Here is a 27,103-nt window from a genome sequence, read left to right on the forward strand (position 1 = left end):
GAGGATATTGTTATTCCTATTTGTCTTAGGTGAATTTTGCTTTAATATTGGAATAGTCCAAGTCATCCTGCTCTAGATATCATGATACCAAGCCAAATTTGCTTATTAGGATGATGATAATCCTTCATATCCAAATGTGTAAATTTACAAATTCTCAAAATTTATTATTTCTGAATCTAAAATGTACTACTCTCTTGCTGACAGCTCCATCTGTTATGGCAAATAGTAGAACTCTGAGCATAGAAGGGACAGTTTTTTCTGGAATGAGTTCCCTGGAGAAGGATGTATGCTTGCCAAAGCAAGCAAAAGGGCTTGGCAGTAAGAATTTGTTCACATTATTAGAATATTGCAGAATTGTTTTAGATCTGCTAGTCAAAAGTCATTGCAATAAACTGCAGAGCTTTTCATAAACTTCCACTGCTATTTAGTGTTAGGTCCCATTCCTAGCTTTTGATGCCCTGCCTGATTTAGTCATTCAGCCACTTAAGTGAAGAGATATTTAGTAAGGGCTTACTAAGGGCCAATCTTGGGCTAGGCACCAGAGATCCAGGATTCAAAGATGAAAAAGAAAGCTCTTATTCTCTTGGAACATGAGTTTATTAGGGGATATAGAGTTTAATCATATAAGTAAGTTAATGAGTATATATTTAGAAGTTGAGTTAGTGCTAAAAAAAAAAGTGTATATCTATATCCACATAGCAGTTAATGAGCTACCAGATACTTTGTCAAAATAGCAACAACCCGTGGAGATAAAACTAATCTCCATTTTACAAGGTGATTAATATTCATGGAATCCAAGGGCATTTTGAAAGGATATTTTAGGATCCACTGGTATTATGTTTTACAAGTTCATATTCTCTTACAGACACTGATTTAGTGGTTCTGTGGAGGAATTTGTATTTTTTAAGCAGCTCATTGGTGATTCCCAAGGATCATCAGATTTGGGGATTCTAGACCTAGCCTGACCATTTGCCTAATGCTTTAGTTTCCTTTTCTTTCACTACATAAACTTCTAAGCCTTTTTTTTTTTTTTTAATTTTCTGGCAAATTTCTAGAGGTATCTCATCACACCTTTAGGACCATGCTAACTTGTTCAAGTACATGGTTAAACTGCAGAACTAAGATTCAGATCCAAGCCTTAGTTTTAATTGAAGTGGGTCTTTTCACCATAATAGTTTTACCACTCTCTTTATGTATACTAAAAAGAACATTAAAATTCCAGATTTTTTATTAAAATTAAGGCACTTAAAATATTAAAGTCTATGCTTTAGAAAATTCTCTGAAAGTAGTTTTTAAAAAGAGTACTAGTGACTTGTATTAGTCCAATTCTAATTCACAAAACAAGACATAATTATTTTGTAAGAATCTTTTAATTGTTATAGACTCTTAAGGACTCTATACAGAAGATATCTTGGGACACTGGAATATAATATTGAATGCATGTATTCTAATGGCACATTATAACTTAGATGAAAAATAGAATAAAATAAAACAAACACTGAATTAATTATATGTTAGGCATTTGTATTAAATAGTCTTAAGCATTTCTCAGAACTGGCAGGATTCCCGGAAGTGAACTGTATATTGGACTTCATTTCTGTAGGTAGTATACCTCAACTTGAATGGTATATCTCAGAGACAATAAATTCAGAAAAAATCACACATAATCTTTATATAATTTTAGGTATTAAAAAATAACAGAAGATATTGAGTTCTCTATTCTTAAAGCAATGATATATTCATAAGTTTCTGCATATAGAGAGATACACCATTTGGGTTGGTTTTATATATTGCTCATCAGAATTAACTGAATAAAGGCAAAATAATAATGTGGCCATCATGGGGCTTAGAAAGAAAACATTTTTAATGTGATCTCATCTGTTTTTGAAGTTTATTACAAAGATTACAGATTAAAACTTCACTTCAAAATGGAAAAAAGCACAAATAAGTCTGTTATGACTAAAAACCCAAAATTTCAGACATTTTGATTTCTTCTGTTGTCATACTTATGATAATATCAAGTTAGAATCTGGTAGCTAGGCATAGGTCAATGCACTCATAATTTTAACTACAGAGTTTTTTAAACTCATTCTATTAATATATTTAGGAAAAATCATATTTTTGAATGATTAAACAAATAAGAAAACAAATACTGAAAGAATGGAAATTACATATATATAAGTTTATTAACGATGAATCTATAATCTACTAAAACATTTAAAACTATTTCTGAAGGGTTATATCTAATTAATCCATATTAATCTAACTCAAATCATAGTTTACATTTGGAGTTAACAAAAATTTAATTATTTTAAAATAGTCTGCTCTATTTTAGACTTTTAATTATTTCAAAATTTTAGATAATTTATTAATCATTTGACCAAGTCTCTTACATGTAAAATGTAAAATGGTAGATTTTAATAGCAATTAAAAACAAGTAATACACATGCCTTGCCCTCTTTGAATTTACCACATGATAAAGGAGATAAATTTTATTTAATTTGATTCAACAGTGTTCATTAAGTGTCTGTTTTTAAGCAATATCTAATAACTAAACTAAGCTAGATATCAAAAGCTGAATGAGATGATATTTATTTCCCACAAGTTATTTTGTGGTTCAGTTAGTGAGGCACAAAAATAAACAAAGGATTTGAATATAAGCAATCTGGTTGGAATATAATTGAGTAATGAAGTGAATGGAAGGAAAAACTAAAATTCTAGAAAGATAATTAACAGGTTGATAGAGTTTAAGGGAACAGTGAGGTCAAAAGCCAGCCTACTTTTGGATAAAGAAATCCCTATGTGTAAAGGTCACAGAAGTCAAATTGCTCATTAAAGAATGGTTTGTGCAAAAATTGTTCAGTTTTAAGTAATAATGCTAACATGCACATTTTCAAAATGTTTGTTCATCAGAAGACTCTTAAAGAGAGTGAAAATACAAGCCACAGAATGAAAATATACTTGTACCACATATAACCTATGAAGGGCTTATAGTCCAAGTATTTAAATTAATTTTACAGTTCAATAATGGGGAGAGGACCCATTCCCCTCCCCCCAAAAATGGAAAGAGCTCTAAATGAACATGTCAAAAAATAAGATAAAAAATGGCCCTTAAATATGTGAAGATGTGTGCACCTAATTAAAATCAGGGAAATGAAAATTAAAACCAGAATGAGATACCACTGCTGCTGCTGCTGCTGCTGCTGCTAAGTCGCTTCAGTCGTGTCCGACTCTATGCGACCCCATAGATGGCAACCCACCAGGCTTCCCCGTCCCTGGGATTCTCTAGGCAAGAACACTGGAGTGGGTTGCCATTTCCTTCTCCAATGCATGAAAGTGGAAAGTGAAAGTGAAGTTGCTCAGTCATGTCCGACTCTTAGCAACCCCATGGACTGCAGCCTACCAGGCTCCTCCACCCATGGGATTTTCCAGGCAAGAGTACTGGAGTAGGGTACCATTGCCTTTTCCCATTATACTGTCTAAAATTGAAATGATCTGCAAAGCTAAGTGAGCAAAAACATAGACCAATGGGAATGATTATGTTGATAAATACATATTAGTACAATCAATTTGGGGAAAAAAACTGTCATTGTCTACTAAAATTTAACACATACACTCTATGGACTCAGCAATTCAACTATCAGATACATATCTAATAAGATGTATGCATCGGAAGACATATACAAAGACAGCTATGACAGTTTTAGTCATAATAGAAAAAATCTGGAAACAACTCAAGTGTTTATCAACAGTAGAAATGACAAATAAATTGTGGTCAATGGGCACATGAAATGATGTTCAACATCGCTAATCATCAGGAAAAAGCAAATTAAAGGCACAGTGAGATATCACCTCACACCAGTCAGAGTGGCTATCATCAAAAAGAATACAAATAACAAATATTGGCCAGAATGTAGAGAAAAGAAAAATTTTGTACATGGTTGGTAGGAATGTAAATAGGTGCAGCCACTGAGGAAGAGTATACAGTTTTCTCAAAAAACAAAATTAGAACTACAACATTAACCGGCAATTACACTCCTAGATATATATCCAAAAAAACCCCACTTAATTTGAAAATATACACAATGTTCATAGCAGCCTTCTCTACAGTTTCCAAGGTATGGAAGCAACCTAAGTGTCCATCTACAGACAAATGGATAAAGAATGTGATACACACACACACATACACACAAACACACACATATACAATGGGGTACTGTGCCGTGCTGTGCTGAGTCGCTCAGCCGTGTCTGACTGTTTAGGATGCCATGGACTGTAGTTTGCCAGGCTCCTCTGTCCATGGGATTCTCCAGGCAAGAATATTGGAGTGGGTAGCCATTCCTTCTCCAGGGGATCTTCCCGACTCAGGGATTAAACCCAGGTCTCCTGCACGGCAGGCAGATTGTTTACTGTGTGAGCCACCAGGGAAAATGTAACTCTAAAGGAAGTTAAAGACTCCCTTGATAATTACACAAAATCATATTACAGGCAATTAGAATAATCAATTATTCAATGCTAATTATTTACACATTTGTTAAAACTATACTAAATTTCCATCTCAAATAATGAATTGGGCCACTTCATTTTGGCAAACTAAATTTCATTTTTGTTTGTCCCAGCAAGTCTCTTTAACCTTGCTTTTTGTTTCACTTTCTCAGTCTTGCTTCATTTCAGGACATTTACATGAAAAGGGGTTTAGTGACACATGGCTGACAAAATCATCCTGAATATAGTTTTCTTTGATTTTATATATGGTCTTTAGCTTGAGAATAGTGTAACACGCATTTCAATATGACTAAGTTATAATCAATTTAAAATGTAATGTTTAAATCTACTGGCAATTCCTCATTTATGTTATTATGCCCACACTATAAGCAAACCTGTAATAGCATCTCTCTTACCCACTCCAGTACTCTTGCCTGGAAAATCCCATGGATGGAGGAGCCTGGTGGGCTGCAGTCCATGGGGTCGCTAAGAGTCAGACACGACTGAGTGACTTCACTTTCACTTTTCACTTTCATGCATTGGAGGAGGAAATGGCACCCACTCCAGGGTTCTTGCCTGGAGAATCCCAAGGATGGTGGAGCCTGATGGGCTGCCGTCTGTGGGGTCGCACAGAGTCGGACACAACTGAAGCGACTTAGTAGTAGTAGTAGTAACATGGGAAGTCTACAGTAGTTCACAAGCCATTAGTGCCTAGATTTGTGTATTAGTTTGTCCCTCTCCCAAGTTCTGAAATCACTCTTCTCTGATTTGTCACAGCTATCTCCTTGATCTCTCCTACTAAACTCCTTTTCTTTGGGTGTTTCATTCTTGTTGATATTCGTCTTTCAAAGAATGTCAAGATTTCACATAGAGAAAATTTTCCTCTTTTTCTTTTATTCCGCTTCCTAGTTTTTTTGTTATTCTTGTAGCTCTTTTCCCTAAGTATTACATAACATTTCATATACATTAAATAGAGAATAATCATAATAAAACAATATGTTATTATATACTTTTATGCAACTATTATAATGAATATTAATGAATGCTTCCTATATGCCATCCAGTACTCTAAGTATGTCACACATATTAATGTCTTAATATTTATACAACCTCACTGAGGTTGGTTGGTTCAATGGACATGAGTTTGAGTAAGCTCTGGGAGTCAGTGATGGACAGGGAAGCGTGGTGTGCTGCAGTCCATGGGGTCACAAAGAGTCGGACACGACTGAGCGACTGAACTGAACTGAACAATGAGGTCAGCACTGTTTTCATTGCTATTTTTTCAGGTGAGAAACCCAAGTCTTGGGAACATTAAATAATTGGCAGAAACTCACAGCTTGTAGGCTATCAAGGCAAATCTCAAATCTGTATTGATTGCCAAACTAAGTTCTTAGGTACCTAGTCTTGTCCTTTTTTAAAAAGGACATATAAATTTTAAAAAGATATAAATTATTTATTTATCCTAAGGACATAGTATTATTTTGTTAGAAAGAGCTAGGTTTTCTGACACTTCAACAATATCCTCTAATAGGAATTAGACACCAGAATTGCACCTGCTCTAACAAACCAGTGGTTTAACTTCATAATTAAAAAAAAATCTCAACTAGTATGAATAATGACTGAGGTTTTAATTTTCTATTACCAAAATATAATGCAATATATTTCTATGAATAATACCACAAAAATACTTCCCTCCTTTGACCTTGGTTCTAGTGCCAAAAACTAGGATACCTCTAGTCCTAACCAGATTTTTTTGGTGTCATGCACAACCTTTTAAAATAAAAACAGTTATAAGTACCTTAAAAGAAACACTTCAGACCATTCCATATTATTGGAAAATAAATAAATTTAAATGTTTACTTTATACTACATTAATCTTAATAGTGGTAATGAGAAAAAAGCTATTGAAATAAAAATATATTTTAATGAAGGAAGGTCAGAAAACACATTGAAACACACACACACACATGTGCACACACATATGTAATGAATTTGGTTTCCCTTTACTTTTCTGTTATTAGAACAGTGCTCTGCTGTACACATTTCAACCTACCAAAATTGTGAACATGGAACATAAAAGTTCACTAAGATCTCTACCTCTAAAGATTACCACTATTTGCAGTTAAATGCATATTGTACAAATTGTATTTACGGTTTGTTTATAAACACTAGATTTATATATATTAATATACAAAAACTGATATATCTTAAAATGTGAATATCGTTACTATTAATTTATACAAATGGAGTCATAATAATATTTTATAACTTTTGTTTTCCACATAATATACATTATCTAGTTGTGTATTTATATCTACTCCATTTCTTTTCACTATTTCATTTTCCCTTATATGAAAAGCATAACTTTTTTAACTATCTATTTTTGACTGATTTTTGTGCTCTTTCCTGTCTTACAATTAAATATAATGCTATAATAAATAGTCATCTATGTATTATATATACATATAAATATACACATACATATACTAAATGCACACACAAACATAATTTTCTGGGAGTGGAAATATTAGATCTCATTATTAAGAGACATTGCTAAATTCCATCTTCCAAAAATTGTATCTGGTTTTATTCCTTTTATGTTGTCTGCAATAGCCATTATTATTTTTATTCTTAATCTTTCTATATATTTTTTAAAGAGTCAATGGCCTCACTAATACAATTTGCATATCTAAGGAATTAACTAGCTCAGTCAAAAGAACCAAGACGCAGCCTACCAAAACTGTTAGGTTCCTAGGAAACCAATTTTAGGCATCCATCCCTTTAATAATTGAGTCTGTGCTGTACAGAATTTGCTGAATGACCAACTCTCTATTTTATTTCTCCTTATAGTAATTCCTATTGTCTCTTAATAACCTCCATCACAGAAAGAGAATATGAACAAACATATGGCACCACTATTAAACATTTAAAAAATAGATATCATAGAGACTTCAGGTTAGGCAATGTGTCTTTTTACTTGGTAAAAAGTATTTAAATCAGAGCAAGAGCATACACATATGACCATAACACGTTTGCTCCCCTTTTCTGTTTTACTTTCCGCAGTCTTATTGTCTTGATGATACAAAATAAAAACAATCTAATTTAATCAAAAGCTAGTTTCTGTGTGTGTGTGTGTAAATAATTTTGGAAGAATGGAAGCTAATTCCAGCCCAATAAGTATAATAGCAGGCTTATTGTTTTAAATTTTGTAGACTTTTGACCAATCTAGATAGCATATTGAAAAGCAGAGACATTACTTTGCCAACAAAGGTCCGTCTAGTCAAGGCTATGGTTTTTCCAGTGGTCATGTATAGATGTGAGAGTTGGACTATGAAGAAAGCTGAGCACCGAAGAAGTGATGCTTTTGAACTGTGGTGTTGGAGAAGACTCTTGAGAGTCCCTTGGACTGCAAGGAGATCCAACCAGTCCATTCTGAAGGAGATCAGCCCTGGGATTTCTTTGGAGGGAATGATACTTAAAGCTGAAACTCCAGTACTTTGGCCACCTCATGCGAAGAGTTGACTCATTGGAAAAGACTCTGATGTTGGGGGGCATTGGGGGCAAGAGGAGAAGGGGACAACAGAGGATAAGATGGCTGGATGGCGTCACTGAATCGATGGACGTGAGTCTGAGTGAACTCCAGGAGTTGGTGATGGATAGGGAGGCCTGGCATGCTGCGATTCATGGGGTCGCAAAGAGTTAGACATGACTGAGCGACTGAACTGAACTGATACAACTACAATCACCTTCTATTCAGCTCATCAATCATACAGAGAAACAGTGCCTCAAATAATGGGACTTTAACAGATTTAGAGTTGGTGTTCTAAAGAAAATAGGCAAGGAAGAATAAAATATTTGATAAAGTGGCTTAATAAATACTTTAAAGTCTATACTAAAGTTGTTTTTCAAATAATGGTTATTCAGTCTTAAGTGTTACATACATTATGAATGTGTTTCTAATGAAGGTCATAATTTTTATGTTAAATATTTTGCCTCTTAAAAGCACCACTGCTTCAGAGTTCACCCACTGAAGATCTTCTAGGAACGCTCCACATGTCAAAACTTAGCAAATGAGTCCTCAGTAGAGTTTCACCTCATCTTATGATATACGGTAAATAGTAAAAAGTCATTCTTGACATTCAAAAGTTATCTGAAGGTTTACATTGCAAGTTCTCAGGATTTTTTAACATTTCTATTTAATTTGTGCAATTATGCATAGCCTTTCCACTGGTTTCCTCACATTACCTCTAAAATGACAAAATGATGAAATACACTTTTTGGGAAACATCTCATCCAACAAGTTTTGAAGCATCTTCTTAAATTGGTTATTATTTCTAAATGTTCTGTTATCATTTGATAGGTCACTTAAAGGTGTTCCTAAAAATAGTCCTTGAAATATGATTTGTAGTCTATCTTTCTTAGTTTAGAGCAAATATATTAACCAGCAGTCCTGTATTTGTGCATTATATGTATACTCTGACTTCATTTTCTCTGTGACTAGAACAGAAGCCCTCATACAAAACTGTCAAATGTTTCTGACATTCATGGCTCATAGAGCAAGGGTTTCACAGAACTGCAGAAGGTTATGTTGATTAAGCAGAGACGTCTTCTATAAATTGACTGCTGAAGCAAATAAAAAAGGGGGGTTGTGAGGAAGGCAGAGTCTGTTTATCCAAATGATCAACCAAATTGCATTCAACATGCTGATATGGGAGATGGAATACTACTGAGCATCCTGAAATGTAATGCTTTTCTAGAATATTCTAGAAACATTCTGCATGCTATACAAAAAGGAGAGAGTATAAAGTGCTGTATATTAATTAAAAATGAAACAAAAACAATAAAAAATTTTTAAAGATTTTCCTGGATGACAATTATGGGACTGATCATATAACAGCATCACATTATCTCAAGGGTATGAATCATAGTATGTCCAACAAAATCACTGTACTCCTTTCACCTTGGACTGGTGTCAGGGTAAGCATGTCAATGAGAGCTCTTCCTGTGAATGCCTGAACAAGTTTCCTGATTAAAATAATGCAATTCCGTATGGAGAAGCTCTTCCAAAAGCCACACGCTTCTCCTACTTGCGCTTCTAAGGTGCAACAGGATGTGCATTTTTGATCAATCTTTTCAAATGATCATTGACTGCAGCTGAAATCTATACACATTTACGTTCCTTGTATACCTGACACTGAATGCAACATTACCAGTGAAAAATTAAGAATATTTATATGTATTTAAGGGGCTGTCAGTTCTGAGTTTCCATATGTGACATTAATTTCTACAGGCAGCAACCATCAGAGAATCAAGAAGCAGTTCACCTGGCAAACTTCAGCCCTCATTAGGCGTAAAAAGATATTTTGTCATTTACATATGAGACAAACTATAGCCAAGAACTGACTGTATAACTGTATTGCAAAAGATCCAAAGGACAATTATAATATTAAAGAAGGTAAAAAGAAAAGTGATTTTCCTATTTATGAAATAATTTTTCAGTAAGTGACATTCTACTGATGAACCTCCATAAATCCAGCGATCTCCTGAAAGGGAGAATTCTATCATGCAATAAGACCATATTCACATTTATATAGAAAACAGATGTTTACAACTTTGGGCTTTACACTTAGTTTATATATGTAGCAGTTAATTCACTTAATTATAAATTGCTAAATATTTACATTCTCACATTTGTATAAAATATCTACTTCTTTTAAAATATCTTGTATGTTTAATTTTTAAGAAACAAGGAGAATATTCAAGGAGATTTTTATTTGCTTGTTAAATGTGGCAATATTGTTCAAATGATGTTAAAATTAAAGTAATAAATGTAGATCCTGAGAAAAGAAATTGAGAAATAAAAATGACTATTAAATTATACTTTATGAGAGCATTTGCATATTTTGGCATAGTAAAATGGCATATGTGGGCATTAGAGCAGGTGTTTTTTTTTTTAAGGAAATCATGAAAGAAAATAGCTGTGGTTTTTCAAAGTATTTCTGACTTTCTGTAAGAATAGCTGTTTTTCATAAAGTTATTCATACTGTATTCAGTCTTAAAAACCTGAAAGGGACAATTTGACAATGAGTTTTAGAAGACTGAAGAATGTTGGTCTCCCCAAAGATTCAGGAAACTATGAAGCAGTGTCCCAGAGAAAAGTAATACTGTAACAGAAGAGTGAAAAAATACAATTAAATTATACATATGTGCATGTGGTTATAAATACACATTATAATTAGTGTCATATAGTAGGAAATGGAGAAGACTTCTCTATTTTTGACCAACTAAGTATGTGTCAGTCAGCTTTAAGCATTATTTGACATATCAAGATTTATATTAGGAAAACATACATGTCCTCAGCACCTACTGACAAACAAATGAATGAGTCCAACAATTCTATGATTGATCATACAAGAAGTAACCTAGTATCATTTGTTTTCACTAATGGAAACCATTAAGATAAAACATCTATACACAGAAAAAGATAAGGGAAGGCCCATGAGTAATAAATGAGCAGTTTGGATACATAGAGAACAAATCATGACAGACAAAGTTGATTGGTTTTTCTAATAGAATTATAAAATTAATGGGTAAAGGGAACACAGTACAAGTAATATATTTGGATTTTCAAAAAGTATTTAATTCAGTGTTTCATAAGCTCTGACTTGTAATATTAATTCAAATTGGCTTGGAGATGATTATTCTCAGATGGTCTGAAAACCATTTAAAGAACTGTAAACAAGGGGTAATGATAAATGGCCCCAGACAGATACGTGGGGAGGATTGAGCTGCCACTAAGGTTGATTTAGGTCTTGAGTTTTCATTACTTTAGGTTTTGAGTATCTTCATTACTGACATGCAAAGTGGAATAAACAGCACACAAATGAAATTTGAAAATGACACTAAATTGGAAGGCATCATAAACACAGAAACAGTGAAACAGTCAAGAAGATACAAGCTGGAATGTAAAAGGGACTAACAATAGACTGCCCATACTAAAAGGCATTTTGGATTTATTACAAGTATACAAAGCCAGACAAACTGGCAATACAGACCGACAAAATAAATTAGCACAATCCCATAAGTAATGTATTATAGAAACTCCTTTAAACAAGTACATACAGATTTTCAGTCTCAAGTATTGACAGATCTTTACTTAGAAAGGAGTCAAGAGATTACAGTTTAACCCAAATTCTGATTTTCAAAATGGTACTCCAAATAGGATAACATGTATCTCTATAGAGTGACTTTACATATTGAATTCTCTATTTTTCTCTATATGAATCATTCGCAGGAAAAAAAAAATCACAATAACTTGACTGTCCTTTGACCCTGAGCATACTTATAGATCTTCATTTCCCTCTTGAGTGCAGTTGAAGTGTATATAGGGAATATCTCCTACACAAAAGATAATCATGAAGGTAAATCTTCTGCAAATGACTTTTGGATTATCCATGGCACGGTGCTCCCTCTTCATCCGTGCAAATAATTGAGAGTCGATTGTACACACATATAAGAAAAGATAAATAGGAAGACAAATGACTTCCATGAGAAGATTATTACTTTACTCCACTTTATCCCCTTCTATCAGACAACTCAACAAATTAGAGGGAACTCAGAGCACTGAAACAAAAATTATAAGGGCAATAAAGTTTTCTACTTATACAAATGAATTAAATGAGCTAACCCACAGAGTACATATGAGAGCCACTAGTAAGCTATAATGGGTAACACCTATCTATAGGCTGAAAATCTGTAAGAGGGAAATATTATTTTCTTAACATAGGGCAATTTCCCTTTTATTAAGGTTCTCAAAGAAAGAAATTTATGATCTAGAGAAAACACTATTGTCTATATTATTGTGAACAAATTTGATTTAGATTTTTACTGCAGAAATACTTCTGCATAAATGAATCAATTCATGATTGTCCATGAGCAAGTATATTAAAAGTTAGATGTTAGTGAAAATCACTGTGATTTTGAAATTAAATATATAATACTGAGGTTTAAATCTTGGCTCTACTAGTTACAAAATATATATAGGTATGGTCAAATATCCTTATTTAAAAAATGGAGATAATAAATCTAACAATTCACAAATGTGTTAAATGAGAAAATAGGCATGAACAAGAATGTAAAAATAATAAATAATGAAGTCACACTTGGTTTTGAAATTATTCAAAAATGTTTATATATTCCATATCACAAGTATAAACTTTTTTTTATATTATCTTCTCTAATTGGGAAGAAAGATGGTAGAAAGAGCACAATATGAAGTCTTAAGTGTGAGTACTGCCTCCCCACCTATAAATGATATTATTTGGGTAATTATTTAAAATTGGAGTCTCATGTTCCTCATTTTTAAAACTGTAGAAGTGCTATGCAAGTCACAGGTTAAAAGGCACAGGGATGAACATGTAGGGTATACAGAATAAACACTTATCTTCCTTGACCACATCTTTATCTTTTCGTACCTATAATATCTAACTTTTCTACCTGTTTGATTTTTTTATTTAGTAAAATGCACCTCTTGGTGCATATATGATACCATTTTCTCAACATCCAAACTAAATTTCAGGTAAGGAGTACATCCTGCCTATGTTATCTTTTCTACCTTCTAGAAGTTTAAAAAAATATTAAATAAGATAATACATTTGCAATTACATAAGGTCAGGATATTACATTAATGAGAGGTTGTATATTCTTAGCTTAAGTATTCTGACATGTGCATTGTCTTTGTTTCATGAAATCACAGAGATAAAAGGCTTTATTTATACAGCTCGTTCTGTTCAGCACTGAATATAAATGGGTGATAAAATAAAAGCTTTTTGATAATAGATGACAATCAGGCATTTACTCAACCTCCTTCTGCTCACTCCTGACCCTTTCATGTTGGCAGTAGTATCTAGAGTCTGACATCTGACTGAAGAGCAGAGAAATAGACAACTGGGCTTAGGTCATCTTTTTTACGTGTTTATTTTTGACAGCTGTAGGTCATCCCCAGAGGAAAAACTATAAAGAATATAAATATATTAAAATGAAGTGGGAACTTTAAGAGATGAGTCCCATTTCTCAGGAAATTTATCTTATTAATGTCCTTTAAAAATACTATATGCCTTCACGATTTCTTCCTCAAGTTCTTCCTTCATAATAGGAGGCTGCATCTCTCTCCCGCCCCTGAAACCCAATCTTTTCTTCACTATTCTGTTTCTTAATTAGAAAACATTTAATTCTCTGGAGAGACAACGTTTCCAATAAATAAAGGTAGGTAGGCATAGAGACAACGTTTCCAATAAATACAGGTAGGTAGGCATAGAGTGGATTCTGTCTCAGAGCAGTGGTTTTCAATCACGGGAGTATGCAAGCCATATTATTGAAAGGACTGGATGATGCTCAGGAAGGAAGTCTGTTCTGGGTGACAGTGGATCAAGTCCAAAGAGTTTTACACCCACTAGGAATTTCAGAAGGAAAAAGAGGGACTTCCTCTGTATTTCTTGAACATTTCTGAATTTAAAACAATTATTCAGCACCAAATCACTGTGGATGGTGACTTCAGCCATGAACTTAAAAGACACTTGCTCCTTGGAATGAAAGCTATGGCAAACCTAGACAGAGTATTAAAAAGCAAAGGCATCACTTTGCCAATAAAAGTCCATATAGTCAAAGCTATGGTTTTTCTAGTCGTCCTGTATGGATGTTGAGAGTTAGACCATAAAGAAGGCTGAGCACTGAAGAATTGATACCTTCAAACTGTGGTGTTGGAGAAGACTCTTGAGAGTCCCTTGGACTCCAAGGAGGCCAAATCAGGCCATCCCTAAGAAAATCATTTCTGAATATTCATTGGAAGGACCAATGCTGAAGCTGAATCTCTAATATTTTGACCACCTGATGCAAAGAGCTAAATCATTGGAAAAGACCCTGATGCCGGGAAAGATTGAAGGCAGGAGGAGAAGAGGGTGGCAGAACATCACTGACTTAATGGGCATGAATCTGAGCAAACTCCAGGAGAGAGTGAAGGACAGGGAAGCCTGAAGTGTTGTAGTTCATGAGGTGGCAAAGAGTCACACAACTTAGCTCTGAACAACAATACTATGTTCTAGATATTACATCAAATGCAAAGATAACCAAAGCACAATTCCCACCCTTCAGAATACCCTGATCTAGTGAGAGAGAAAAATACTTAAAAAAAAAAATGTAGAGGTGATTGCAGCATGATGTGATCAGTGTAGTGAGGCAGATAGGCCTGTGGGGTTACAGCAGCTTAAGGAAGTGGCACTTAACCCAGTGGAGACACACGGAGGGCTCTTATTTCATAAAGCAAGGCCATATGTTTGTGTGTAAGAATCTTTAACATCTTTTAGTTTGTACCTTGCCATTTCAATGGTTACTAAGATAGTTCAAAAAGGCTAAACCAAATGATGCCATTGCTCTTTAAACAATACAAAGGTTTTTCATTTCCTAGTAATAAAATCATACATATTTATTGCATAAAATCTGGCAAATAAAGAAAAAAATAAATGAAAAAGAAAAAACATATAGCCACTATTAATAATTTGTTCTTTTTTTGTGCCACTCTTATTCCTTTCTCTCTCTGCAAATAGATAAGTAGATAATTGTAATAAGTGTATATTGATATATGTACTGGCTTCCCAGGTGGCACTAGTGGTAATGAATTGACCTGGCAATACAGGAGACAGAAGAGACCAGGGTTCAATTCTTGGGTGGGGAAGATCCCCTGACAACTCACTCAAGTATTCATGCTTGGAGAATACCATGGACAGAGGAGCCTGGCAGGCTATGGTCCATAGGGTTGTAAAGAGTTGGACAAATATACATACAATCTATGATTTACATGTATATCCATTTGCATATTTTATAACTATAGTAATAAAAATGATTTTAAATTAAAACAATCATTATCTAATACTGAGCACTCATTATGTGAAAAATGATAGTTGTACTTTCCTTATAAACTTGTGATAACCAAGTTTATACATGTAAAGTACTCATAATAATGTCTTAATATGATACCAATTGATATGTTTTTAGCATTATTGTATTGCCTTCAAACAGGTAGGAAAATAAAGAGGTACACATATCCTCAGTCGTGTCTGACTCTTTGTGACCCCAATGGACTATGGTCCTCCAGGGTCCTCTGTCCATAGAATTTTCCAGCAAGAATATTGGAATGGGTTGTCATTTCCTACTTCAGGGTATCTTCCTGACCCAGGGATCAAACCCATGTCTCCCTGCAGCTCCTGAACTGGAAGGTGGATTCCTTACCATTACACCACCTGCAATGCCCCAGATAAAGAGGGGACAATGCTCAAAAATCAAAGCAATCAGTTGCCCTTCTTTTCCAAAGTGAAAAATGTTGAGAAGAGATGTCATGACCAAATGACACATAGAGATCATAGGAGGAGATTTTTTAAACCCAAGGCAAAGTATTGATACATGGATAGAATAATAACTTTTCCACAGATATGACTCCTGGACTCCAAGAATCAAACAAACTGTTCAACATTCTAGATAAGGCTATTGGAAAGCTTTCAACAGTCTCAAATATAACATACCAGAGACATTACCCCTAAACCTTGATATCTACCTCAACTAATAGCATCAATTTATATCCTCCAGGGATGGCATGTCTCACCAGTTAATGTCCATCAATGATACTGAGCAATGCTACTTAAAAAGCTCATCTGGCAATTGCTATGACCACAGTCTTCTACACAGGAAACATATCTACAAGCAAGAATACTGATTATTTACAGTTTTAATGTATACACAAACACCTCCTCTAAAAGTAATCACTGAAATATACTTCATGAAATAATGTCTGCAATACTTGTTCACATATTGCTTAGAGACTAAAGAATATTCCTACAAAGAAAGCAAGTAAACCCAGAAAAACATTTACCACCATGAGTAGACTGTATATATAAATTTATGCAAGCTAACAAATGCAATTTATAATCACATTTCTAAAGCCATCAATTTCTTAACTACATTTTATAGCTATAATTTTGTCATCAGTCTTTGTTTCCATACCACACTGTCATGGTTCCTGGCATGTAGTAAGTGCTTAACAAATGTTTCGTAAATTAATAAAATCTATTAACAATCCTCACCCTGCTGGGTTTCTCTATGATGCTTCCAGCAGCTCAGCACTCTACAAAGTCCAAACAGCTTAAAAGGTGAAAATTTGCACTCTACTGAAAACAGTTCTAAACGGGAGGCCAGGAGGTAAGGTTCCTAGTCTTAGATCTGTCTAGACACTTGCATTTACTTTCCTCATCTATAAAACACGCTAGGTGCATTCAATATTTCTAAGAGCAAATTTCTAATAAGAGTCTACATTTTTAAAGGAAGACGCTATAGATGCATTTTAAAGCAGAAAAGAGTTAGAACCCTAGTTGTACCGTTTGCTGGTGACCTTGGGCAATTTATTTAACCCCTCTAAAATTCAGTTTCTTCTTCTGTTAAGTAGGAAGAGTAAACAACACTTGCTTCACAGAACTGCTATGAGGGTCAGATGAAATAATGTATGTAAAGCGCTGGGTACAATGCTTGGCACTAAGAGCTCAAAAATTATTTGGGATTATTATTTGGGATTCCTGTTCTTACTAATATTCTTTATATTTGTTCTTGTTTTGCTACATATCTGCTCTCTCTTCTCTGAGCCAGGAACAAGTGAATATTTCTTCATCCAGTTAGAATCTACTGAGAAAGTTCATCAAGGAGAGTAAATCTTACAGCTTTAATGCATAAAGGACAAATAAAGTAACATCAAAGGGTCATTGAACTGGATAGTTTTTGAACACTTTAATAAGCAGATTCTTTCTATTATAGGTATCATCATATTTTACAGTAGGGCACAAATTAAATTCTAAATTACATTAAAGGACTGGGGTGATTATGTTTGTCAAAGAAACATATGGATTTTAAAGACCACATAGTAGTACCAAACAAACTATTATGGAAGGAACATTGAATTGTGCAAAGGATACATCATATTCATCCATATTCCACCCTAGGTACTATCACAAAAATACTGACTTCTTGTTGCTGTTGTTTAGTCGCTAAATCATGTCTGATACTTTTCTGACCCCATGGACTGTAACCCACCAGGTTCTTTTGTTCATGGGATGTCCCAGGCAAGAATACTGGAGTGGGCTGCCAGTCCCTTCTCCAAGAGATCTTCCTGATCCAGGGATCAAACTTGTGTCTCTAGCATTGCAGGTGAATTCTTTATCACTAAGCTGCCAGGGAAGCCAAAAATCACACAAAATCACCACATGAAGGAACTGGGACTTGGATATGCAGCAAACTTGCAAATGTCACAGAATAGGTGAATGGCAGAAATGAGATGCAAACTCTGGCTGGCAATTTCCTGAGGGACGGCTAAGAGTCTCAGGGTACAATTACCTGCTTCTCTATGGCTAGCACTGTTCCACTTCAGGAAACACAACTGCCAGCCAGGAAGCAACACACGTGGTGGTTATGATCAGGAACTTTGACTTCTACAGTATGAAAGACACACAGTTTAAAGGATTCACCTAAATACTTAGCAGAAATATCTTTAAATATCTGAATTATTAGCAGATTGCAAAACTTCTCAAGATTTTTTAAAATTTGTTTTAATTGGAGGATGATTGCTTAACAATATTGTGTAGGTTTCTGTTGTGAAAGTGAAAGTGAAGTGAAGTCGCTCAGTCGTGTCCGACTCTTTGTGACCCCGTGGACTGTAGCCCACCATGGTTCTCCATCCATGGGATTCTCCAGGCAAGAATACTGGAGTGGGTTGCCATTTCCTTCTCCAGGGGAATCTTCCCAACCCAGGGATCGAACCCAGGTCTCCCACATTGCAGGCAGACGCTTTAACCTCTGAGCTACCAGGGAATTCCCAGGTTTTTGCTGTACAATAATGCAAATCAGTCATAATTACATATGCTGTTGTTGCTATTCAATCGCTCAGTCATGTCTGACTCTTTGCGACCCCATGGACTGCAGCAAGTGAGGCTCTCCTGTCCTTCACTATCTCCTGGAGTTTGCTTAGACTCGTGTTTATTGAGTCAATGATGTTATCCAACTATCTCATCTTCTGTATACATATACATACATATATATATATATATATATATATATATCTCACTTCTTTCTTAATATCCTTTATTTTTAAGCAAGCATATTTGTTTGAAAATATATTGACTTTTCATTTCTCATAGTCATAGAACAGCTTCTAGAAAAGAACTAAAATTGTTGTAGAGCTCCTATCTGTCTTATGAAATCACCTTTCAGGGAAACACATCTATCTAAGAATACTTAAACATGATTTTAAAAACAAAAAGTTCTTGAAATTGCTAAAAATAATTTTGAAATATTTTCCCATTGAGTTTAGTGAATTTGTACTACATACTTCAAATATCATTCAAATATGTCTATTTTGTGTGATATTTGCCATATAAGAACAAAGACTAAAATGAAACTTCCAATTTAAATTTATTACTGAAAGAATAACAGGTATGTCTTTGCTATTATGTTCAACACAGTACAGAAACAGAATATTCAATTTCTACAAAGTACAAGCTTCACTGAAGTATATACTTTGAATAAAGTAATGCAAGGAAGGCAGTCATTGCTAGTGCATATCGATTAAGAACTAATGATGAGAAATTAATTTGGTTATTGCAGACCCAACAAAAATGTCTATGTCCTAGAAAATATGGTGTGAAAAAAAAAAAACTTAGAATTTTTGGAATTCTAAGTCTGAAAATAATGCAATTAATGATGCAAATGTAAAATTATTTGTTAGAACTTTGTAGATTATCTTTTAAGAAGATGGTATTTTGTGGGCTCTCTAATGGATTTGGGGTGATGCAGATATGGGATCTGGTATCCATATAACTTTTTAGTGCAGCTGAGTAATACCTTCTGAGAAATTTCTGAACAAGCAAACAGTTCTACACTTCAATGCTAGATTCCTTAGCTGTCATCCTCACCAGAATGTGGATTTGGTTTTAAAAGATTTTTCTCTATTGTAGCAATCTTGTGCTATACAGTACGTTGATTTCAAATGAGGCTTTCATTTTCCTAAGATTAAGTGCATCCTTTCTCTCCTGCTGCTGCTGCTGCTAAGTCGCTTCAGTCGTGTCCGACTCAGTGCAACCCCATAAACGGCAGTCCACCAGGCTCCGCCATCCCTGGGATTCTCCAGGCAAGAATACTGCAGTGGGTTGCCATTTTCTTCTCCAATGCATGAAAGTGAAAAGTGAAAGTGACGTCGCTCAGTCATGTCCAACTCTTAGCGACCTCATGGACTGCAGCCCACCAGGCTCCTCCGTCCATGGGATTTTCCAGGCAAGAGTACTGGAGTGGGGTGCCATTGCCTTCTCCTTTCTCTAGATAAATAAATAACTCAAGTTTAAATGACTTTAACAACCAATCTAACAAAAAAAATTATCATATCAGAAGGTCAAGATAATAGAACTTTTCTTTATTTCCTGTTGGAGTTCATTGGAAAAGGGTAACAGGGAGGGTAGATGGAAGGACTTATTTTCTGTATGTTATTTCATAAACAAAAATATCTATGGTTCTTACATTTCAAAGTTCAAATAATCTCACTGTTTTGGAAAGTATTCTCCAATTTCTCCATGTTGCATATATGTTTCTCTGTCCTGTTTTTAAGCTTTTATTGCAGTTGTTAGTATATAGACTAGAAGATAATCTTGGAGGTCATTTAATATTGTAAGACCCTCATTTTACATATGTGAAAAGTGAAATGATTATTTTTTTAAACTTGCTTAAATTTCTCAAGGCCTTCTCAAGGCTATATATATATATGTATATAAGTATATACATTTATTAAGTTGTTCATCTGATCCAAAGCTCTAGATATGTATGATATAAAATAATTAATACAGTCAGTGTCAACCAATTAGTAGAGGAAGATTTCATAGAACATGCTTCAAGTGTGTTTCTCTTGTTTCACACATGTTTGAACAGATTTCTTTCATAATTATTATTTCATGCATCTGAGTCACCACCATCTCTCCCAACTATCGCAATTGTCTCTGTCCTCCCATCCTGTCCCTCTTTGGTCCACTCATAGTAGTCAGAATTATCTCTTTTCATCAAAACTCCAAGTATTTTTCTTTCCTGCTACAATATCCTAAGGTCTCTGTCATTTGTGTTATAAATTCCACACACAAATCAATTTTGTCCTTGTTCACCTCTATAGCTCTACGCCAAGCTTCACCTGGTTTAAGGCTTTCATAAGAGCTGTTATGTTAACATCCCTCTGGGTGAAATTTCTACTGATCTTCAAAACCTGGCTTCTTCTAATTATTTAGGTTGCATCTTAAATGTCACCTTCTCCCGGAGTCCTTTCCTGACCCCACAATATAATTTGCTAGACACATTAAGCCTCTATCCCTTACATTTTAATTCTTTGCATAGAAATTCTGGCTATAAGCTTTTTCCTTTTTACATATCGATATCTGTTTCTGTATTTTCTGATTTCCTTCCCCATATTCTAGAATTTGAGCTGCCTTTGAACAGAAATTTGGCCCATCTATGGTCACTTTATAATCCAGTGTCTAGGAGCATACTTCATACCTTGTATAAAGTAAGTGTGTGTGTGTGTGTGTGTGTGTGCATGTGTGTTCAGTGGCTCAATCATGTCTGAATCTTTATGATCCCATGCATGTAGCCCACCAGGCTCTCCTGTCCATGGAATTTTCACTGAAGTGGGTTGCCATTTTTCCCTCCAGGGCATCTTACCAATCCAGGGATTGAAACCACGTCTCTTGTGTCTCCTGCATTGGCAGACAGATACTTTATGCTGAGACACCTGGGAAGAACTTAACAAAGATCTGGTGCTTAGACAAATGAATAAACCATATTTATTTTTTATATGTTGTACATATCTTGGTTTAAAATAGAAAGAAAATAATTAGTTATTACTACAACTCAGTATTATGTTAAGTAACAAGAGGCCAACAGGATTTGTGATACCAAGTTAACGATTTTTATGGAAAGCATAAAATGATAGTAATAATATTGGTCGCCATTTGCTACTACCAGTCCACATGAGTACTAATTTTGCCAATTGTTGGAAAAGAAAAATGAACAGACAAATAAATTAGAAACTAATAGAAGAATATACAAATGATTTGTCAATTATATCTCAATAAAGCTGAAATAATTTGGCTCAATAAATACTCAGTAAAGCCATACTTTGGCTACCTGATGATAAAAGACAATTCACTGGAAAAGACCCTGATGCTGGAAAAGACTGAAGGCAAAAGGAGAAGGGTGCAGTAGAGGATGAGATTATTAGGGAGCATTGCCAACTCAATGGACATGAGTTTGAGCAAACTCCAGGAGATGGTGAAGGACAGGGAAGCTTGGTGTGCTGCAGTCCATGGGGTCACAAAGAGTCAGACAACTTAGCAACTGAACAACAACATAGCTGAAAAAGGGGGCATACAAATGTCAACCTGATTTCACATTTTACATATTAAAACAGCCCTACTTTTCTGAGTGACCTCATAAAATGTAAATTATATGAATTTGAAATTATGAAGTTGAACTATACTAATGAAATAGATGTCTAGGGATTTTATTTTACACTTTAGGAAAGAAAAGTTCCAACAAATATTTTAGTATTCCTGGATGAAAAGATCATTTTAAAGTTTGGGGAATATCATCTTTAGCTTTTTGTTAGTTTGTTTCACCCTCATTATGTAAGAGATGAATCTTGTTTAGTCTGTGTCTACTGAGTATTTTAAATGTTTTGAAATCTGTTTCCTTGAGAAGAACAAGTCACTTGGAGCAACCCAGTAGGAGTTCTGTGTTTGAAACTTCTATAAAGCTTTAACTATCCCCACAAAAGTGTGATCCCTGAGTTTCTGCCTTTCCTGGTCAGATGTGTTAGCTCTATCTGTACCTGTCTATATCTTGGAAAGCCACGTCAGATGAAGGACATCATTAGAACACATGGCTGGTCAAAACATGCTCACAGAAGTGGTGGCACCTTAATTTACTCTTCTGAAAATAAACCATGACATCTTCTCTAAGAGTATTAAAGACACTACCCTTTAAGAAACTTACACAAAATATGATGTAGTTTAAAAGGAGAATCATAAAATATTAAACCCATTATTTTAAATTCCTGTTATTACATCAGTTATTTATTTACTTATACTATATTTCTGGAAATCTCTTTCACTTGCAACAATTTTAATATTATGTTTGTTACTTACTCCTAAGTTAGAAACTTCCACTACTCTAATGTTTCCTAGGTTTCCAATGTCAAAATGTCAAACAGCCTCTGTAGTTAACCTGGAGCTTTCTTGGCAGTGAGTTCAGTTAGGCTAGTATATAGAAGTACCCAGTCTTGAAAGCTGGCCCCATTCCCTTGGACTCCCGAAGGACTAAGAAGTTAACCTGAGTGCTCATCTAGACACGTTTGGTCCACAGTTTCCAATCTTGAGTGTACATTGTAATCATATTTGGAGCTTAGCCACAAAATAAAATATTGATGCACAGGCCATTCTGCCCCAGAGATTCTGATTGAAATCTTTTGGTATCTGTCCACCCCACATGTTTTGCAGAGATGTTCCCATGAAGGCACAATGCCTTTGCCAGTATCTCAAATGACTGAAAATAAAACAACGGTTTATTAAAGGTATCACTGCCTCTTGAGATTTTGTTTTTTTCCTCTGTTCCTTTTCCCCACAGTATTTGATGAGTCTCGCCAGCTGCTAATGTAAACTAATATGATTGTATATGCAATGCTTCTTTCCTTTGACCACACCCCCCAATCAATTATATTCTATCTGATACAGTCTTGGTCACACCTACCCTTTTTGATATGATTATTTAAGCCTACTTTAAAAGCAGTTACTCAGCTGCCCTGCAGATGTCAGACTTTCTGGCACCAGAGGTGTGGCAGACCTGCTGCCCCCAGGATGTTGGGGCAGAGAGGAACCCAGCACTATGCTCAGTGCTCAGAATAGTGGGCACCAAGAATGGTTTGTAGCTGGACATCACCAGGAAAAAAGAAAAGCTGCCTCAGTTCCCAGTATGCGTTCATAACTAACACTTACCCCAAAATTAACAAAGACACATGTGTCCAAAATAGTGTCTGAAAGAAGGAAAAACAAAATGCAAAATATAATTGCATTTCTTTTTAGGGTGAGAGAGAGGGAGGAGCAAGCAGAAGAGCTGGAAAGAGGGAACAATGTAGAGAGAGAGATTAAGGTTGATTGATGTGACAGGTACAAATCTCTTCCCAAAACTCACATATGGAAGACATATAATTTCTTTTTTTTTTTTTTTTTTTGCAACAAACTGAAGCTATCTTAACCTAAAGTTAAGTTTCATTTTGAGCCCTTATTCTACAAGAAAGATCACTAAAATCTCAGATGATTAGACCATTACTCACATCCCCACTTCACTGATTTTTTTCTTAGAGATTCATATAATGGAACTTGAAGGAATTATCAGGAATTGATATGGAGTCAATTTACTTCAGTGTTGTAATAACTGTCCTTCCATCACCACCACTAAATGCTTCTACACACTTTTACACACTCCTTAGTAGGATGAGATACTCTTCTAGGTTGAGAACCATTAGGTTGGCTGAAAGGTGAAATGGGCAAGGAGTTCAGAAAAATATTGCACCAAAAATTGTTTAAAATTGAAAAATACTATCATGTCTATTTGTATATACATAGAAAAATGTAAAAAAGTTAACATTAGCTAATTTTATATTGGGAAATTATATAATTTTTAAATGATTTTTATCTTTTTGTTCATTTTTTTAAATAAATGATTTAGTTTATAATAAGAAAAAAAAATTAAAGCATCTTTTAAGAGTCAATGAAGTGAAGTAAAACTTACTAACTGATTAACTCAGCACTCAGGACAATGGTCTCACTCTTTTTAATAAAAAGCATTGGCAGGTAAAGGCTCATTCTTCCCAGTGAACTCTATGAAGGTCTCACATTTGATGTTCTTTTCAGTTTCCTTTCATTTAAGGAACCTCTGTAACCTTGGAAAAATTATTACAAGTCTAGATCACAAGCAGAGAGCTATTAGTGATATCTAAGGGGAAACAAATTGCTTTTCCTAAACATGTCTGATTATGATCATTGTATGTACATAATATTTACACATTTTGTGAAAAACATGTTAAATTTAAATGTTAAACACTGTTCAAGAATTCTACATAGTTATTTGAGTTGTCGAACAGGGACAGAGAGACATTTCACATGAAATTAAAGTCTTATTTATGTTAGCTATTGCATTGATAAATTTAATACTGCTTTTGCTCAGTACTCAGAAATTAAAATTTAAAGACTTAAAAAGGTAAGACTTTGTCCCCTGAAGATGGGAATTATATGAGTGTTTATAACTGCTGTGTTAACAATCAAGTTCACATTAGCAAAAGCAGGTGAGGCAAGGGATTGAAGAGGTAAGATCCATTCCAATTTTTCTCATCTATGTGCCTCTTAATAGATCAGGAAGTAATGATTCATGAGGCAGTGAGGCTAAGAAAAACTATATTTTACAGGAAGATAATTTTAAAATACATTTAAATTATAGAGTTTTAACTAATACCAATCTGATTTGCTTACTATTGTATCCCTCCATGAGTAGCACTATAAGTTACACATGTTGACTGAATAATTGACTAGGTTATATATGTTGAATGAAGTTTTCTTTTCAGTGGATATTATTTTTAGGATATTATGTACAATAAAATTAGTCATCTGAGAAACAAAGGTAAACTCTATTAAGACAAATTCAAGCTTAATTAACATGCTTGTTCAGTTCAGTTTGAGGAAATACAGAGTTAAGTAGTTTTTCTCTTAACTTCCCCCATATGAAAAATCCCTCCATACTTCATTTCATTCCAGAAAGGAGGCACCATAACTTTTAGAACAGACACTCTCAAAAGAGGGTACAACCCAATGGAAAACTATATTCAAGAAAGGTCTCAAGTAATAACAAAATAAAGACATAACATTTTGGCTTTCACTTATTAAGTACTTGAGAAACCTGTGTGCAGGTCAGGAAGAAACAGTTAGAACTTGACATGGAATAGCAGACTGCTTCCAAATAGGAAAAGGAGTATGTCAAGGCTTTATATTGTCACCCTGCTTATTTAACTTATACGCAGAGTACATTATGAGAAATGCTGGGCTGGAGGAAGAACAAGCTGGAATCAAGACTGCTGGGAGAAATATCAATAACCTCAGACATGCAGATGACACCACCATTATGGCAGAAAGTGAAGAAGAACTAAAGAGCCTCTTGATGAAAGTGAAAGAGGAGACTGAAAAAGTTGGCTTAAAGCTCAACATTCAGAAAACTAAGATCATGGCATCTGGCCCCATCACTTCAGGGCAAATAGATGTGGAAACAGTAGCTGACTTTATTTTTTGTGTGTTCCAAAATCACTGCAGATGGTGACTGCAGCCAAAAAACTTTCCTTGGAAGGAAAGTTATGACCAACCTAGATAGCATATTAAAAAGCAGAGATATTACTTTGCCATCAAAGGTCCATCTAGTCAAGGCTATGGTTTTTCCAGTGGTCATGTATAGATGTGAATGTTGGACCATAAAGAAGGCTGAGTGCCAAAGAACTGTCCAAGATGCTTTTGAACTGTGGTGTTGGAGAAGACTCTTGAGAGTCCCTTGGACTGCAAGGAAATCCAACCAGTCCATCCTAAAGCAGATCAGTCCTGGGTGTTCATTGGAAGGACTGATGTTGAAGCTGAAACTCCAATACTTGATGCAAAGAGCTGACTCATTTGAAAAGACCCTGATGCTGGGAAAGATTGAGGGCAAGAGGAGAAGGGGACAACAGAGGATAAGATGGTTGGATGGCATCATGGACTCAATGGACATGGGTTTGGGTGGACTCCAGCAGTTGGTGATGGACAGGGAGGTCTAGCGTGCTGTGGTTCATGGGGTCGCAAAGAGTCAGACACGACTGAGTGACTGAACTGAACTGAACTATTAAGTACTTAGCACTATGCTAAGTACTTTTGTATATAGTAAGTCACTGATACTTCACAAAAACCTTATGAAATGAATATTATTACTAATCTTTGATTTTATATAAGAAAGCTGAGAGAATAAGTGTTCATCATGTGTGGGGGGGAAAGAAACTAGAAACAGAACTCAGAATAGCCTAACCAAATCCATGGGCATCTTGAATCTGTAACCCAGTTGTGTAAGAAAAGTATAACTCCCAAAGTATTTATATTAGACAGGATAACAACAACAAATTTAAAAGTAAAGATAATGAAGCCACTCTGCCTGAGTTTGAATCTTGGCTCTGCCGTTAATAAACTGAAATCTCACTCAAGTCACAAAACCTTTTCAGTCTCTGCTCTGTAAAATGGAGGTGCTAATTCTCACCAGGTAGTGCTGTGATTATGTGAATTAATATATATAAAGTACATATAACTGTATCATATATTTATCAGTTAGCATATGTTTAGAAAAGATGTAAGTATTGGCTCTTATTATCATACCATTTGATTACAATTATGTAAAAATGAGTGGCTATTAGTGATCACTGGAGAAAAAATAGATATTT

The 27,103-nt window shown here is 34.8% G+C and overlaps 1 protein-coding gene and 1 non-coding gene across 7 annotated transcripts in view; one reads left to right on the forward strand and one right to left on the reverse strand.

The window, feature by feature from the left end:
* The window catches only part of ERBB4 (erb-b2 receptor tyrosine kinase 4), a 1,287,830-nt gene that overhangs the window by 733,192 nt on the left and 527,535 nt on the right, over positions 1–27,103 (reverse strand). The window lies entirely within an intron of this gene.
* LOC113881745 lies at positions 23,448–23,539 on the forward strand. Its single transcript, XR_003508140.1, has one exon. It is a non-coding gene; the product is annotated as a small nucleolar RNA SNORA17 (small nucleolar RNA).

The sequence above is a fragment of the Bos indicus x Bos taurus genome, chromosome 2 (assembly GCF_003369695.1).
Source record: "Bos indicus x Bos taurus breed Angus x Brahman F1 hybrid chromosome 2, Bos_hybrid_MaternalHap_v2.0, whole genome shotgun sequence".
NCBI classification, from domain to species: domain Eukaryota; kingdom Metazoa; phylum Chordata; class Mammalia; order Artiodactyla; family Bovidae; genus Bos; species Bos indicus x Bos taurus.